Below are 18,548 nucleotides of genomic sequence, written 5' to 3'. Positions count from 1 at the left end.
TCAATGTCCCAATGTTCTCTGTTTTGTCGGGCAATATTCTATTGAGGTGCAATCGAAAAGTGCTCTTTCAAAGATCATTATAAGACTCTTGCCCTTTATGACATTTCTGTGTATTGTACAAGTATATACAGATGTCTCTCAGGTAATAGTTCGCGAAGGTAATGAAAGTTCTCCAAAAACATCTCCAAATGAAATCTCCCACTGAACTGTAACAGTGGACCCTTGATCGTGGATGCCAGGGCTGTGTGAATTATGTGCATAAGATGATGATGATGATTAAGTAAGAACAGAGTTCCATTTGTTTGATCACTTTACTTGAGAGAACCAGCATGAAATGACAATAACGAAATAAGTATTGAACAGGTTGAAAGACGCGCGTGTTTATAATATTATCTGGTTCCGGATCTGATTGCGCATGTGCACCGGTACAAGGGACCGTCTTTTATAGTGGAGCGCCGTATAGTACAATGTTCTCTAATGATAATGATGATGTTGGAGATTTAACGAGCGCTTCCGGTGTAGCATAAGGAGGATCCCATCTTGCATTTTGGAATGCTAACAGTAGTGTCACCCTGGGTCCAAATGCCTTGGCTTTGCTAAATACGCAAGTGCTTCCTGCAGAACGTTGCCACTGGACATTGTTTTCATAATCTTATTGACTGTGTCTCGATTTGGGAAATCCGTGTCTTAGATGTAACTCTGATAAAGTGCGACCGGGTACTAGAGGCCAAGGTTCCCATAGGCCTCATATGATATTTGGTCATGAAACACCAGCAACTACAATAGCTAAATACACATGTATATGTTCCACGATGTCACCACTGTCATGAGTACTGGAGCATGATGATGATGTTGACTGGTCATAACTGGTCCAACATGAGCTTGTACTTGGTATGGGGTCAAAGGCTGTGACACTAGATGTAAGATTACTTTTTTGTCCCAGGGGTGTGCGGCAGCCACTTCACTTGAAGCACTACATGTAGAAACAGGTGAACTCCCGCTGTAAATAACAGCTAGTTATACATGTATAGAAGATAGTGTTAAACATAAATGTACAAAAAGCACAAATGAAATAACCTAAGCCATTACTAGTATAATAAAGAGCTTTATACTCACATTAGTTTTACTTACTCGCAGTCCATCTATCAATACACGACAGGATCAGACCGGCCAGGCTCGTCACTAAATGGGGAGAACTTAGAACGTTCGTGATTCGACTCGATCGACTGCAAACCGCGCTCTCCTCTCCTAATGTTGACGGTATCATTTCATAGTGTTCAGGCCTGGGCTGTCTATGTCACATGTGTTCATATATCATTTTAATTGGTTAAAAACAATATCAGACCATGAGCTCGTGTTTGTGTCGTGATTGGAACATTACCGGAACCAAGTTACTGATTAAAAGATGTCTATTGAATAATTGGCGGCAACACCATTGGAAATATCCTGCCACTGTCATCGCCCTATTGATTTCCTGCTTGTTTGCGCCAACACTACAACTTTCCGTCTACATCGGTTTTAAAGCCATAACCATCAATTTAAACGTTGACTTTGTTACAATTTTCGAAGGTTATGGGAATACATTTTAACGTTATAACACTACTTTTAGTGATAATAAGTATATATTTATGACGCAATACAATAACTAGTATTCTTCTAACTATATAGTGTGTAACTAATATATTCAGTTATGATAAGAGACATTTAAGATATATATATATATCTTATATATATATATCATATTATTGTATATAATATAAGTTATCTACAATAGACTAGTGATGTGTAACTCTATGTGTTGCATGTATGGATTAATGTGACTGCTCAACCTCTGATGTAACTTGTGTATCTTTGAATGCTATAGTATATATAGTATATCATGTTATGTTTTATTACAGGGTGGTTGACTGAGGGATTGATTGCTGAATCAATTGAATAAATGTCACCTCTACACACAGCTTATCATTTTTCGAAATGAACTATCCCTGTAACATATAGTTTTGGGATATTAGCTTTCCTTTCCTTGAGTATAGCATTAGATTTGGATTTAGCCGAAAATGCTCAGAAATAAAAGTTTTTAAGGTTATATATTTATCGCCCCTTTGAACAGTATTTCTTTGACGGCGTGTCAGTGTGATGTGGGAGGAAAGTCGGAAGTGAATTGGGTGTAATAGTCATCGCCACTTGAAACAGAATCACGAAATATCGCGATGATCGATAAACGAAAATAGCTGCATGTGTGCTGCTACTTGTAACGTGAAAACAAGCCATTTCGTCGACAAGGAGTGTTTCTTACAGTAATAACAACATTACAAAGTGCGCTTTTCAAGAAATATTCATTTTGCTTGAGATAAACATCATCATTGAGTCTTGACCAAGTGTTTACAATCCGACTAAGAATCGGCAGTCAGGTGACTGCAAGCGGTTATATTTAGCAGTGAACTTGGTCAGTACTGCTTTAAATACTACATCTGCAAGTTGTTTTCTCTTAGTTCGTGCTGGTAATGTACACACCCCGCACCTGCTGCTAAATATAGCCTAAATATGGCCACCTGACTGCCGAAGCACGTAAATTGACAAGTCTGGTAACATAAATCAGGAATTGTAACCAAAGATTGTAGCTTCCTGGAACGCCTAAGAAATACCACCAACTTGACATCAAAGGTGCTTCCAAAGCTCTCCTCAAATTAATGACGTTAACTTAGTTTAATGTGACGCAATTCATAAATGATTCTAGTTCCATGCATCAAGGATGACATTCGTGTACATGTTAAAAGCTGTTTCGCTTGAAGACATGGCGTTACAGTTCGCTGGTTGGTCTCGCCGAACCTGCTTTAACATACTTAGGTCTTATCCTGTCGTTGTGGCGCAGTCCACTACAGTAGTTGTGGTACATAAGCAATATAAAGCAAGGGTTTGTAACTCGTTATTTCCTATATTTTCTATACCATAATCATGAAATTTAAGTGAAAGATACTCTATCGTTTTAGGAGGCAATTCACTCACTCACTGTAATCACATCCATAAGTCCGATGTCCAGGGTAACGCCATTTCTCTTCGTCTGTCTATTATCCAATATGTATATGTGTATATACATGTTTACATCTTTACTGTTAGTTCTATCAGCTAATCACGTAGTGTTCGAGATTCCATGAGATTGCAATGCGCATGAGAGTGCAGAAGTATTTAGAGTTGGGACAATTTTCAACTCATTTGCTATCAGACAGTGTATAATTACACTGTGTGGTCATAGTATCTGACAGAGTAAAGTTATTATTAACTTGCTACTAAGTAGATCTTAGCTTAAAATTACGCTCGAAACTTTCCACAAGTCAAAACAATGGCTGAGGCCGTGTTGAAAAGTCCCCGTCCTGTCGACGCGGGTGTGCCTAAATCCTCTAAAGGGAAACAAAAAGCCACTAAATCCCCTAAACCGTCAACATCGAAGGCTTCTGCCACTTCTCAAGCAGATCATACTTCCCCTCATCATCATGCGCCCGATACTGCTGGGACTTTGCTTGACGAATTTCGCAAGATGAACGAACGCATGGAAAAGAGAATGTCTCATTTTGAAGGCAGACTTGACACCCTTACACAAGATTACGCTGACGATGATGAGCAGAATTTTATTTAAGAGGATGATGATGATGATTATATTCCGCCAAATCAGGCACATACTGCGAAAATCTACGAAACGGAGACTGTTGACATAGCAACAGAACTACTTAGTGGTGAGGAAGTCGTGCATGCGAAATCAGTGCCGATCCTTCCGGTTTAGAAGTTGTAAACCTCATCAGAGAAACTCTGCCGATAACAACGACTGATGGGGACCCAATTGACACCAAACTGGCTGAATTGGTTCATCAGGTATTCACTACCAAGTTTGATGACGCGGTCATCGCACAGAAACTAAAAGACTTGAAAAAGCCAGCTAACTTTTCGGATTTGAACACGCCCGAAGTTAACAAGCTAGTATGGGCTTCCCTGCAATCTGACACATGTTCGATGGACGTAAAAATGCAGCATGTCCAGAGTCGAATGATAAAGTCGACCATAGCGCTGACAAATACACTGAACAGTTTAATTGCTCACAAGCAAGAGGTGCCAGCCACTTTGTTCAGAGATATTGTTTCCAAGTTGAGTGACTCATTTACGATGTCGGCTTATGTCCATAGAGAATTGAACCTCAAGAGGAAGGAACTGATAAAACCACAGTTGAATGATCACCATCGTGCACTGTGTACCCCAAGTGCTTTCGACAAGTTCAGATTACGGCCAAACACTTGAAAGACATTGCTATATCAACTCGACTTGGTCACAAGGCTACTAGCTATGGACATGGAAGAGGCCGTGGTTGGCATATATCAACCCTATCCATATGGTGGTAACAGATTGGCGAGAGTCCGAGGCAGAGGCAGATATTTCTATGGTACGCCTTTTTTAGGGAACGACAGAGGCCGCTGGAACAAGTTCTCCGAAAAAAGAGGAGGGGGGAAGTCGGCCAAGCAATAGATGGCTGTACACAGACAACAGATGATAGCCAGGTAGGTGAGTACCCTGCTATGTCTGACTGCTCAAATGTTGATTTTATGGCTGCTCAATTATCTTCATGTTTACATGAGTGTGAGAAACTAAAAAGGATCCTTTTATATTGAATGTCATAGAGGGTCTCAGAATTGACTTTATTGAAAAGCCAAAACAATTGTTTGAACCTCATCAAATTAGATTTAATCTACAAGAAAGTGCTATCATTAGTGAAGCAGTTCAAATCTTACTCCAACAAACTGTTATTGAACCAGCAGAGGAGACTGCTGATCAGTTTGTTTCAAATATTTTTATCAGAAAGAAGAGTAGTGGAAAATACAGACTAATATTAAATTTGAAACAGCTCAATAAATATGTTCAACATCACCACTTTAAAATGGAAAGCTTGCAGAATGTGTTGGACATGATCACTCATCCATAGATTTGACAAATGCCTACTATTCAGTAAATGTCCATGTTGCCACACAGAAAGTATCTCAGATTTAGATGGGGAAATGGTCTCTATCAATTTACACGTATGCCCAATGGCTTAGCTTGTGCCCCTCGTGTATTCACTAAGATACTGAAACCAGTCTATTCCTATCTCATGTGTCAAGGTAATCAGTGCCTCGGATATATTGACGATTCTTTCACTCAAGCAACAGAAAAAGAAAACTGTTCAGTTTCGGTATGTGAACTATCAAGAGTCTTTAGTTCACTTGGCTTTACAGTTAATTGATTACTAGAATAAAATTTCTTGGTTTCCACATTGACTCAGAGAAAATGACACTGGCTTTACCAGATGACAAAGTTCAGGCTATCCAAACTAAATGTAATTTAGTTTTGACTCAGCAACAATGTTCTGTAAGGACAGTGGCTCTGTTGCTAGGTCTATTTGTTAGCACATTCCATGCTGTCATTTTCGGACCACTGCACTACAGACAACTAGATAGGGAAAAAACGGAGTCACTTCAAGATAATTATGGTGACTTTGTTGCGATGATGGTATTATCAGAGGATGCTAAGCAGGAAATAAAATGGTGGAAGGACAATGTCATGGGTGCTGAGAAACACATTACAACTTCCTCCGAGCCAGATATGGAAATTAGTACTGATGCTAGTCTATTAGGATGGGGGGCTTGTAATAACAAGAAGTCTATAGGAGGGCGTTGGTCATTCCAGGAGAAGCAACTCCATATCAATGCCTTGGAAATGAAAGCTGTCTGTCTAGCCCTTCAAGCTTTCTCCCTGACTGAGTCATTTCAAGGAAAACATGTCCACATTTTATGAGATAATACTACAGCAGTGGCTTACTTAAAAGCTATGGGAGGTACAAAATCTTAAGTTTGTAATGATCTTGCAAGGGAAATTTGGTTCTGGTGTATAGAACATAGTGTGTGGGTGACAGTGGCTCATGTGCCGGGACTGACAAATGTTGAAGCTGACAGAGCGTCAAGAAATTTTTCTGAGTGAACTGAGTGGTCTTTGGACAAAACTGTGTTTTAAAAAATCCTTGAACACTTTGTTGTGAATCCAGCCATAGATATGTTTGCTTCATGTTTAAACACGAAGCTTTCACGTTTTGTCAGTTGGCGGCCAGAGCCTGAAGTCGAAGCTGTAGATGCTTTCAGTTTGTCATGGTCAAAAGAGCTAATTTATTGCTTCTCACCTTTTTGTCTCTTGTCTACGTGCTTGCAGAAAATACAGTCAGATAAGGCAGATGCTCTTGTTATTGCTCCACTATGGTCAACCCAGTCATGGTTTTCGCAGTTAATCAAAATGATCTGTTGAAGGCCTGTCAAGTTGCCCAAAGGGAAGACTGGGGTTACGTCACTGGACGGGAAGGTTCACCCGCTAGGAAAGAGACTGAATTTGACAGCTTTCCTACTGAGGCAGACAGAGGCATTTCTTCAGATGCAACCAGTGTCATCATCAGTTCGTGGCGTTCCGGCACCAGGAAGCAGTACGCTACATATATCTGGAAATGGAGACTCTTTTGTTGTGAAAGGGAAATTGATTTTACTAGATCACATCTAGGCCAGGTGTTGGCCTTTTTTATGTGTTTATTGAACCAAAAACTTGGTTACAGTTCTATACACACAGCAAGATGTGCGTTATCAACATATATTGATTTGGACAATAGACCTTGTGGATCACACCCTGCAGTGTGTCGGTTTCTGAAGGGTGTTTTCGAGATGTTGCCACCAAAACCACGTCAAACAGAGATGTGGAGTGTGACAGATGTTTTGCGTTTTGTTCAGAAGCTAACACCGCTGAAAGATTTATCTTTAAAGGATTTCACTATCAAGTTAGTAATGTTGCTTTCATTAGAGTCTGCCCAGATATTTCAGACCTTACACTTGTTAGATATGACAAGGAGTCAGGTTGATACTTTGTTTACATTTCATATTGATAAATTAGTCAAGCAGTCTAGACCAGGTAGATTACCTAAACCAGTTGAAGTCAGGGCCTATTCTCATGACGAGTCACTTTGCCCCCTGAACACTTTGAAGTGTTACCTCAGCAGAACTGAGAGCATCAGAGGATCGGTTACACAACTATTTATAACTTACATTAGGCCTCACAATGCAGTGTCAAGAGACACACTGTCGAGATGGACAAAACTCGGACTTCATAAGTCTGGGTGGATATTCAGGTATTTAAAGCCCATAGTGTTCGTGCTGCCTCCACCTCTGCAGCGAGGTGTGCATCTGTACCCATTTCAAACATTTTGGAAAAGGCTGATTGGTCATCAGAGAGAACATTTGCCACATTCTATCACAAGCCTATTGTAAGGGACAGAGGTTTGTTTGAATCAGGAGTGTTGGGCAGTGTGATTGAGTAAATATTGCTTGATTGGAAAAGCCTGCAGGACTTGTCAGTCAATGCAATGTTCTTTTAAGACAGTGTACACAATGCTTATGTGCGACTTATGGTGGTTATATTGTCAAGGGTAGCTACCTTCACTCTCATTGTATTTGAGAACAATACATTTAACAATAAAAACTCTTTTGAACATTGCCATTCTTATTTCATATTTGGAATAAAGGTTTCCACTTATGGTGTATTCCCAGCTCATACGAGTGTATATCAGTCTTTAAAATCTCATGGAATCTCGAACATTATGTGATAAGCTGATAGAATCTAGAAGTTAAACGAGACTTACCTGTAAGTTGAAGGTTGACTTTGGTTCTATCAGCTAATCTTAAGTAATGGAGGGATTACATGCCCTCCCGTGGATTCCCACCCTTTTTCTGGGTATAAGTAATATTTCTGATACACACTCATACTTTAAAGTCTGACTCGCGAATACGCATTGCAATCAGATTAGCTGATAGAACCACAGTCAACCTTCAACTTACAGGTAAGTCTCGTTTAACTTCTTTTTTTTATCTCGTTTACCAGATTAGTCTGGTATTCCGACAGCACCTGTATGTACAGCCGCGAATAGGATACGTCTGCTTGCTGGACTTGATTTGTAGTAGTTCAGTTGGTATCTCCGCTCGACATATTTTTATTAGTAATTGTATTTGTTTGTTTGATGGCCTAATTAAAGACTAAAGAAGTTTTCGACTCAACGTATTTTTCCTCTTCAATCTGAGTTAATGTCCCCGTTGACAATAATAGACTTTGATTCTCATTATTATCGTCAATTTCCTGAGTCGAAATTACTGAGGAAGATTCTGTAAGGACAAAACGTGTTTCTGTTTACCTTCATCCTTCTGTTGACTATAGTTGAGGAGGTGATTCTGGTCTGAAGCGTAGGCTACATATATACGTGCATCAACATCAACATGTTTACTATCACTACACTAAAGGACTACATATGTTTCTGTAATCACAAATTAATCCTATTTGAACAATTAACCAAGAACTCGCATTCGAGTTTGACAATAAGCAGCCTCGGATTGGTGTGCTCTTGGCAATTATATGGATGGGAAGCAGATTACCTCCTGTTAATCTCCCAACACAAGATGCCCGGACACGTTGTGTGTGTGTCACTTGGGACGACAGTGTAACTTTCAAACAATGACGATGTCTGTAAGACCGTCTTTCATACACTTAAGGTTGTTGTTTTCAGCGTTTAAGGGATCGCCTTCTGCCTAAGCAATTTCGGCTAACCAGTCCGTAATCTAAACTGATCAGAATGCGCGTATGACTATAACTACTTCAGTTAGCAATTCATTTCGCTATGCCCGTTTGCGCAAAGACTGTACCAACTTGATAAAATAGTCGCGAGGGGACAATGGTGCATGGAGATTAAATTGCCAATAACCTTTTGTCCTTTGTCGATGTGAAATTCGAAATATCGAATATCTCGGATCCTTCTCTTCTAATACAGGACCATACTATACAAAGTCACAAGAGGCGACCTAATGGATCGTTGCAGATCGTTATTTACTTAGAAATCCAGTCCTGTGTATGACCTAAAACGTATTTTAAGATGGAAAAAAACAACAATTAAGATATATTCGAGACAGAGGTCAACAACAGTTCTACCTCATGATCGCCAGAAGTACAGAGGGACCGCTCCCCAGATGGCATTTAGACGTTGGCTCCATGTTGGCAATGAAATGTCGCCGTCGGATTTCCCAACATTTAGGTAACATTTCGGAATGTTTTTCATTCAAGGGACGCTACTCCAAAATTGAAAGCTTCTCCTTGAAAGCGATATGTCTTTCGGGACCTTCATCGAGCAGACAACGCGATGTTTTCCCTCGAATGTATCGGTGTTTCATTAAAGTATTTTTATATGTTCAACTTTATGTCGAAACATTACCCGAGAAAAAAGCGATTGTTCATTCAGAAAACATTGAACATCATTGAACATTGATTGTATAATATATTGTTTGAAACCTCGTTTTTTCTTGTGGCGGTGTAGAAATATAATAGATATCTGTAAATGTCAATCAAACTGAACAATTCGGAACGTGTCTTTTTAAAAATCGAAGCAATCCGTGTTCATGATATAATAACATGTCGAGTCCTACTGATCGATGTACGGAGCTTCACTGATGTCAGCTTTCAGCTTGAGTTCAGTTTTCGATCATCAAACATTGGACATGCGATCCTTGTTGTTATTAGAGTGGGATTGATGACATAGCCCGTTGCAATTATTTATATATATTTAACAATTATAAACTTCCACGGTGAGTTCTGGTTAATATGAGGGAACGGTACGTATTGTATGAAGTAAATAGGGTAGGAAATGGTAATGAAATGTCCGCTTGAGAAAATATATTAATAACTGTACGCAGAGCTTTTCGACTTCGTATGATATTATCTGAGATATTGTATTTTGTAACATTAAGATCATTGTAAATGTTAGAACATATAAAAGGGGAAATATAATGGTAGAGTAGTAATAGAGAAAATATGAATATTCTTATGTCAATCAATCTTTATTGTATGAAAGGCCATTGGCCCATATACACATACAGATAAACAATATTATTTACAGCTGTACAGCGCATTTTATATTTATTTGATAACTAATATGATGCTTGACATATAATAAAGGTATTGTAATAACATTGGTAATAACCACAGTGGCAGCAGTAGTAGTAAAAAATACAAAAGGAATGGAATGGAAATATGAAGTTTTACGTCGCAAAGGCTTTCAGCCATAGCGCGACATTCAATACAATTTACATTATCAAAGATTCTAATCAGATCACCCAAATTTTAAAGATTTTTATAACTTATTGGGAGCTGAATTCATCATTCATATTCAACATTCATATTCAACATTCATACTATCAATATAGGAATGCATTCACTGAACCCGTGAAGAGCTGGGTTAGAATAGCTCTTCAGCAACCCATGCCTGTCGTAAAAGACGGCTTTGCTTGTCGTAAGAGGCGACTAACGGGATCGGGTTGTCAGGCTCGCCGACTTGGTTGAAGCGTGTCATCGATCCCAATTGGGTGGATTGATGCTCATGTTAAGAATCAGTGTATTGTTTCGTCCAGGCTATTTACAGACCGCCGTCATATAGCTGGAATATTGCTGAGTCAGGCGTTAAACAAAACAACCAATCACTGATTCATTAGATTTATATTTGATAATATTTAACTTTCATTTATATATCTATCCCAACAGGTTTAGAAACTCATCCTACGTAGGCGAATTTTGTATCAATATCATTAGTTTCTAAGGTACAGTTGAAAGTTAGCTGTAGAATAATTACAGAAGCTATGGCTATGGCTAAGAATCACAAGGCTGTGATGGCGATAACACGACGCGACATTCCGATAACTCGCAACGAATGGTGATAACACGACGCGACATTCCGATAACACGCAACGACATGGCGATAACACGACGCGACATTCCGATAACACGCAACGACATAGCGATAACACGACGCGACAATCTGATAACACGCAACGACACGGCGATAGCACGACGCGACAATCTGATAACACGCAACGACATGGCGATAGCACGACGCGACATTCCTATAGCACGACACGACATGGCGATAACACGACGCGACATTGCGATAGCACAACACGAAATTGCGATATTGCGATACGGAAATTCGATATGGCGATATTGCCTGTGGCTTTAATGGTGTTCTGAATGCTGAATTTTCTAAAATGACGATCATCAAAGTTGAAAGCAGAAACCTCTTGAAAACTTCATCAATGTTGGCCTGTTTCTTTAAGAGTCTCTGGCTAACAATTTGAAAGTAGGGGAGGCTGATCACGATTGATGACGGGGATATTTCTGAGTTTGCTTGGTTATTGCTCTGCCTATTGCACCAGCTGTACGGGGTAGTGGTTGTACAGTGTGAAAACTTGTTTGAGATGGTTTAGTTCTACAACATCTACAACATCTGTTCAACCAAACAACATCTCACCAGTGAACTAAACCATTGAACTAAACACTGCCTCAGACCTATACATATGCATATATGCTTGTCAACCATACTCTGTACATCACTTGCTTGATAACGGTGTTAGTACCTACACAGAAACGTCGCTCCCATTGTAATAAAGAAGTTGTTCATCCATATATATTATCCTTACTTGGTATTCCAATTTAAAAATGCCTCTCAAAGAAGTTACCTCGTGCGCCCCCATCTCATCACATCAAACTTAGAACACATTGGCTCTGATCGCCTAGTCCCCAGCAGATATGATGATAACATTTCCATTTGCACACACCTAATAGATCAGAATTTGTATCTTGATGATTCCTACTATGCCCAACTTTTTAGGCATAATGCATATCTGAATTTAAAAGCAACATTGTTTTCTATAGAGAATAGAGGTATGATAGCTGTCTCTGAGACAAAGTGGTGCTGACTACCAGATCAATTCTGTAAGGCCATTGAATCTCAGGGCACTGTATCCATTGACAAAAAGCTTCATATGTAAGCAGCGGAGATAGGCGAACTATACATATTATATATTTTCTGCTTTCAGCTTTGATGATCGTCATTTTAGAAAATTTCGTATAGTCCACGTATACCATATAAATATATTAGTAAATTTGAAGTGATTTCAAAACATTTGATTGGCTAACCAAGCAATGTAATTTATTTTATGTTTCCATAAACCTAACAAAAGGTAGACCACGCCCACTTGCACACTACCGTTTCCTGATAATGGTTGATAATGGAGTGGTTGGAGTTTGTGTTGATTTATTCCTTTGATCGATATCACTGACTTCGTATTGCTGTCTACCATTTTTGTGTTTAATGATGAAAAAAGTAGTCTGTGAAGCCATTATTTTTATCATAAGAATTAACTTCAACTTATGTTTTGCGTTTATGAAGGTGTAAACGTAAACACTGGTGTGCACACTTTTGTAGATATACGGTGTACACACGGGAGTTCACTTTTATACCTTGATAAGTCAGTTCTTAAGCGAACAATTGCTATCCAAACCGCGACTTCTTTCCGAAACAGGTATTTTCTGTTTCATCCAGAGTATACTTGACCAAATCGCTAATGAATGGAACCAGCATGGGGGTTAGGCGAACGAAGACTGATGTCAGCGGAAAGCCAGATCTTCCCTACTTTCTATCAAAGCGCGACAATTCGACAACGCGACATTTTGGACATTTGTCGCATTGTCGCGTTGTCGCTCTTTGAATAATCTTTTTCTATATTTTACAAAAGGCCGACAATGCCGTAACGCGACATTTTCAATGTCAAAGTATGTCTCGTTGTCGCATTGTCGCACCACAAATGTGTATAAAAGGCGTAAAGTTCAGTTAATGTTACAGTTAGGGAGCGGTCACAAAATTATATCTGTCCTAGAAGTTCAACCTGATACATGTACGTCTTGAATTGAAAACACAAGTCCGTTCGCGAGTCCATAATGTTTTATTGTGAGCTCTTCTCTAAAAGTGCTTAGTGTTCAACTCCCAGTTCCAAACACGCTGTAAACATCAACAATCCACATTCCTCTAGTGCAGTGATCGTCCGGAAGATCTTACTCTTGACCGTATAAGACAACTGACGAGTGCCCGACAGACCGACGTCATATATCACTGGAATACTGCCTTAAATCAATTTGTTTTCTTAATGGCTGCAGTCATCTAAAATATAACCGTATACATGTGTAGTACCAACCCAATCACTCTGTTTCGAATATTCAGCAGCAAAAATATATTATACATATTATATTACATAATACATATATACATTAAAACTGAAGAAAAACAAGTGGTCAACAGTTAGGTGCGGTTGATGGAAAGGTGTTCAATTATTAAGAAAAGCTATTGAACTATTTAATGCTTAACACGTATCTTAAAATATGAATTAATTCTTAAGTTATTACATTAGTGCAAATCCACCACGTAGGATGTACATTTTAGTAATTTTAAATTACAGTTTATTATTATTCATTGTGCATTTGACATGGAGGGATATCGACACACATATATAAACATGCTGTATTTTATAATAATGATTGTACAATTTTGAATGCTTTAAACCTGTTGCATTAAACAAATATAGGATTTGATCTTGTCATATTGTGAATCAATTTATTTAATATTCACTTAATGTTGTGTACTAGTCTTGTAAGTAAATGTTATTTCTTCCAAATGGTCTATTTCGAACACATATAGAGTCGGCGCTCATGATTGCCACATCTATTGCACGAATGAATGAAAATATCATCATTAATAAACTTACCTGAGCTCACTGTGTGTTCAGAAGACAAATCGCTGTAAGGTATTCTGCACGGTTTCGTTCACATTCACCCTCAAATGTACGATAGAAACATCTGCGATTCTGTGTGTTCAATGTTCGACTGCATTTTTGTGACAGGTGTTCGTTTAGTTATTAAAATTCAACAAAATTGATAATCACATTGAGTTACTCGCCTCTTCTCCAGTTGCTGACACTCTCCACTGATGCTAGCTGCCTTGGTTAACTGGATTCCGGATATAACTAATTACAAACTCTCTTCTAATTATGCTAATCGAGGAAGTGCATTATACTAGATGACAAACTTAGTAATCCTGTCACACTAATCCTTGTTTACAATGAACGCATGTCAATTGACTAAACGAACATCCTTTTTTATAGTAGAAGTAGTAGTATCACAATGGACAGAGCATACAACTGTTTGTAAAAGAATATCAAGCAATAATTTAAATTTAGAATCACCATAACATGAAATAACAGAAACATATATATTAAATTGTATATATTCATATTTGCCGGTATTCATGGTCTATTTATTTTACCGTCATTGTTTAAAACTACTCTGAACTACTTGTATGTGTATAGATCTGTCATCTTATTTGTAAAGAGGTGGCGTACGTATGAAATACATTATTGATCTAACTGTTAGAAAAGTTTGCTCAAATCTTCTGTTTCTTTATTATGTAAAATACTGTCAACATAAATAAATACAAATTATTTCATAACACTCCAAATATAGTTGTCATAATGAAAATAGTACTAGTATTGAAATATTATTGTCACATGCAATAATACCGTCCGGTATCATTAGTAATATTTTCAATATCAACCACATATTGTAAGAATCCCTGTATAAAAGTAAGAAGAAACTGAATGAAGCAGTGGTAAAGTCTATCAATATATACAAAATTGTATATTTTTGGATATACCAAATATACAAAATTGTATATTTTGGATATGTTGGAATTTTCCCTTGTGTATCTGTTAGCCTCCCTTGTTTGTTAGTTTCCACATTTTGTTATCTTATTACTTTTGCTGTCCTTACATGTACATATAAATGCTCTCTGCCTCATAGCATTCATTCAAAACAAGAAATTGGAAAAAAATCTGCGAAGAAATTAATCACCACACGGACGCCAGAACGGTCTTGCGCAAAATCCACGCCATTAGGGGCATTAAACGTCATAAGAAAAACTTCCAACAATTCAAACAGCCCCTCTCAAAAAGCAAACAACCTAGCAAACAACTTTTCGGCCGTCAGTAGTAATAGCAACTTCAACCTAAAATTCCAGGAACAACTAAAATCGGAAACCAAATTTACCAAAGAACCAAAAGATAATAACCTAGAAATAAATCTCACAAATAGACCTCACTTCCTACCAGATAATTGGACAACTAACCCCCAAACCACTACAAACTCTTCTAAAACTCTATTACCTCATATATCTAAATGGATAGGTCCCATCAACTTGGAAACAAGCTGTGGTCATACCGATCCCCAAACCAAACAAACCAGCTGACCAGGCTAACTCATACAGACCAATTTCCCTAACTTCTAACTTATGCAAAGTAATGGAATCAATGGCAAAAATCAGGCTACAATACTATTTAGAAAAAAACAACATAATTAATCAAGACCAAAGCGGTTTCACTCCTGGCCGCTCAACACTAGATAACCTCGCCCGATTAGAGCAGGACATTAAAACAGGCCAACTCAGCAAACAATATACTACAGACTTCTCCAAAGCATTCGACATGGTTTGGCACAACGGGCTAATACAAAAACTACAAAAGGTAGGACTTAAAGGTCAAATCATAAACTACAATCAAAGTTTCCTTACAAACCGCAAAATCACCGTGGGCATAGACCAAACGCTATCGAACCAATGTCCCCTAGAAAATGGCACTCCCCAGGGCAGCATCCTAAGCCCCACACTCTTCAATATTTTGATCAACGACTTTTTCAAGGGATTATCCCCCCGATTAAACACATCTAAATTCGCGGATGATGGAGCCCTCCGGATCCGCACTAAAAGCATTAAAATGGCCCAAAACTTACTTCAAAAATCTCTAAATAAAATACAGCAATGGGCAGACAAATGGGGCTTCTCCCTCAACTCGGAAAAAACAACAGGAATAGTATTTAAACACAAAATTATGCAACCCGCCTCCCCAAATCTCCAACTAAACAACAAACAAATCAAATTTCAAAAACAAACCAAATTTTTAGGAATAATCTTCGGTGAACATCTCACCTGGGATGCACACATTAAAAACCTAATAACCAAATGCAGCAAAGATCTCAATACACTAAGATGCCTTACTGGCTCGAACTGGGGGGCCTCCAAGGACACCCTCCTCTCATTCTTATGTATCACTAATTAGAACTAAACTAGACTACCGCTGTTCCATTTACAACACCCTAAACAACTCTTTCAACTCTACAACCACCACACTAGCATACATACACTAAAATTGGCCAAATTGGTGTCACATATATACAGACGGATCCTCACCCAATCCCACTGACTCCCAAACAACCCTCTTATTCACGGCCGAACTAATGGGCAATGCCTCAGCACTACACAATCAGCAATCTAAAAAAACACCAAAATCCTTATTCTAACCGACTCCCCCAGTGAACTGCAAGCCCTAAAAATAAAAACACAAAAAACCGCCCCAAACTAATAAACCAAATACTCAAAAGCTCAAACGACTTAACTATGGCAGGCAAGCAAATAGAATTCATTTGAAATGAAAACGCCGATAAAGCAGCCATATTCTCCCTTAAACCCCCAGAAATAAGCTTAAACCTACCTATCTCAAAATCAGAAATCACTAATAAAAAATGGCCAAATATATACCTAAACTCAAATAGCCAATTCAGAAAAATTCTTAAAAAACCCTAACTAAACCAAAAATACTACATCCATCCAAAACAATCGATAGCATAATCACTAAACTACAAACAGGCCACACCAAACTAAATAACCACCTTAAAATAGCTAAACTACACGCAACAGGAACCTGCCCACACTGCAAACAACAAGAAACACCAGAACACGTACTCATTCACTGCACACACGACCGAACACACCAAACCACACTACAAACCACCCTAAAGCTTAATACTGCACTTACTCTAGAATCAATCCTGAATCCACAAAATAAATTAGAAAAATTCAAAGCCTTAGGCATATACTTTATTAAAACAGGACTAATTAGTCGCATCTAAAGCCCAAATAAACTAATAAAACCAAAATCACATAAACTAACAAACCACCCACCACACACAGCTCCCTAAGTTCGCCCTCTACCCATACTTGGCATTCATTCCAAAATCTCAAAAGATAAGCAACCCTTTAAACCTCCCTCCTGGGGTGCACCACCGCTTCCTTTTCCCCCTTTCGGGAACACAGTAAATGGCCTGCCGGGCCCGTGTGCGACATACGCTTGCAGTGGGAAAGCGCACGTAAAATCTCCAATATAAGTAAGTAAGTAAGTAAGTAAGTATTCATTCACCTGATGAAGGAGTAAACATATACACCGAAACGTCTTTCCTCATAATAAAGAAGTTGACATCAATAAATTCTCTTCCTTATTTCAAGTATATTTACAAATCGAAATTTCGATTTTTCTCTCGTAAATTCAAATCAATTTAAAAAATCGTAATTTCGAGGGTTTTTTTAAAATTACGCGAAAGAATTATTGAAATTACGACAATGTAATTGCAGAAACGTCACGTGAATAGACGTAACGAGAACAAATTCGAACATTTTAAGTTTTTTTAAATAACGACAAAATAATCGAAATTACGAGAAAATAATCGAAATAACGAGAAATCACTCAACATTACCAGATAATAATTAATATAAAGACAATGTAATCGAAGAAAAGAGACAAAGCCTTTTTCATCTTCATATGAATTCCGAGCCAACCGCACAGTCGATAGTACGATTCCGACTGCATCATGAGTTTGTGTTTATGAATCACTATCAAATAGGGGACGGTAGGGTTGCCTTGTGGCTAACGCGTTCGTTCGTCACGCTGAAGACCCGGGTTCGATGACCCACATGGCTACAATATGTTAAGCCCATTGGTGCCATCCCCCGCCGTGATATTGCTGGAATATTGCTAACAGCGGCGTAAAACCATACACACTTACTCACTATGAGATAGTGATGATATCAGTATCCTAGAGCGTATCATGCCCCATCGGTGGCACCCGTCACAAACACATGCAAAGGGAAGTCAATTGTTCACCTGAAAAATCACCTGAATTTATGGTACAAGTCAAAATAGGGAATTGCATCGGAAACCTTTCTTGTCACTGATGCGTCAAATTTGGAAATACCCTCCACATGTCTACCATAAAACGTTTTGAAGGCTTTAACTGAGGCCTTGAATGTTGTAACCTTGATTACACAACCTCTGAGCAAGAGTCGTATGAAGCTCTTTGGAATCTTGGTAGAAAGAGCATGCTCGATTGTACCTCAAAGTTGTGAAATGTGGACACCAAGGGTTGGACCTGCAGGAATATTGCTCGACATAAAGGGAATGCTGTGGAGAATGTTTTGCCACTCTGAATATGTATGCATAGATGAACATATGAAACAGATGAGATCGCACTGGTCTCCTTTATTCAATTCGGAACGCAAGTCAGTGGAAGGAAATTTACTGTTTGATGGTTATTTAACGATATCAGATCATCAATATACCCAAAGCTTAAATTTAACATCTTGTCCAAATTCCCTTGTTTTACTTTTGGCAAATTCGAGCAGACATTCCGATTCATATGCATACAGAGACAGATCAATAGAAGGGGGCACACCTGGTGCCTATGGGGATGGCCCC

At 38.5% G+C, this 18,548-nt stretch overlaps 1 pseudogene; it reads left to right on the top strand.

The window, feature by feature from the left end:
* The first annotated feature begins 3,340 nt into the window (after positions 1–3,340).
* LOC139451919 (uncharacterized) lies at positions 3,341–4,512 on the top strand (annotated as a pseudogene).
* The last annotated feature ends 14,036 nt before the right edge of the window (positions 4,513–18,548 follow it).

The sequence above is a fragment of the Haliotis cracherodii genome, unplaced genomic scaffold (genome assembly GCF_022045235.1).
Source record: "Haliotis cracherodii isolate W230 unplaced genomic scaffold, xgHalCrac1.p SCAF_9, whole genome shotgun sequence".
Classification (NCBI taxonomy): domain Eukaryota; kingdom Metazoa; phylum Mollusca; class Gastropoda; order Lepetellida; family Haliotidae; genus Haliotis; species Haliotis cracherodii.
This window is presented reverse-complemented; position numbering and strand designations above follow the sequence as displayed.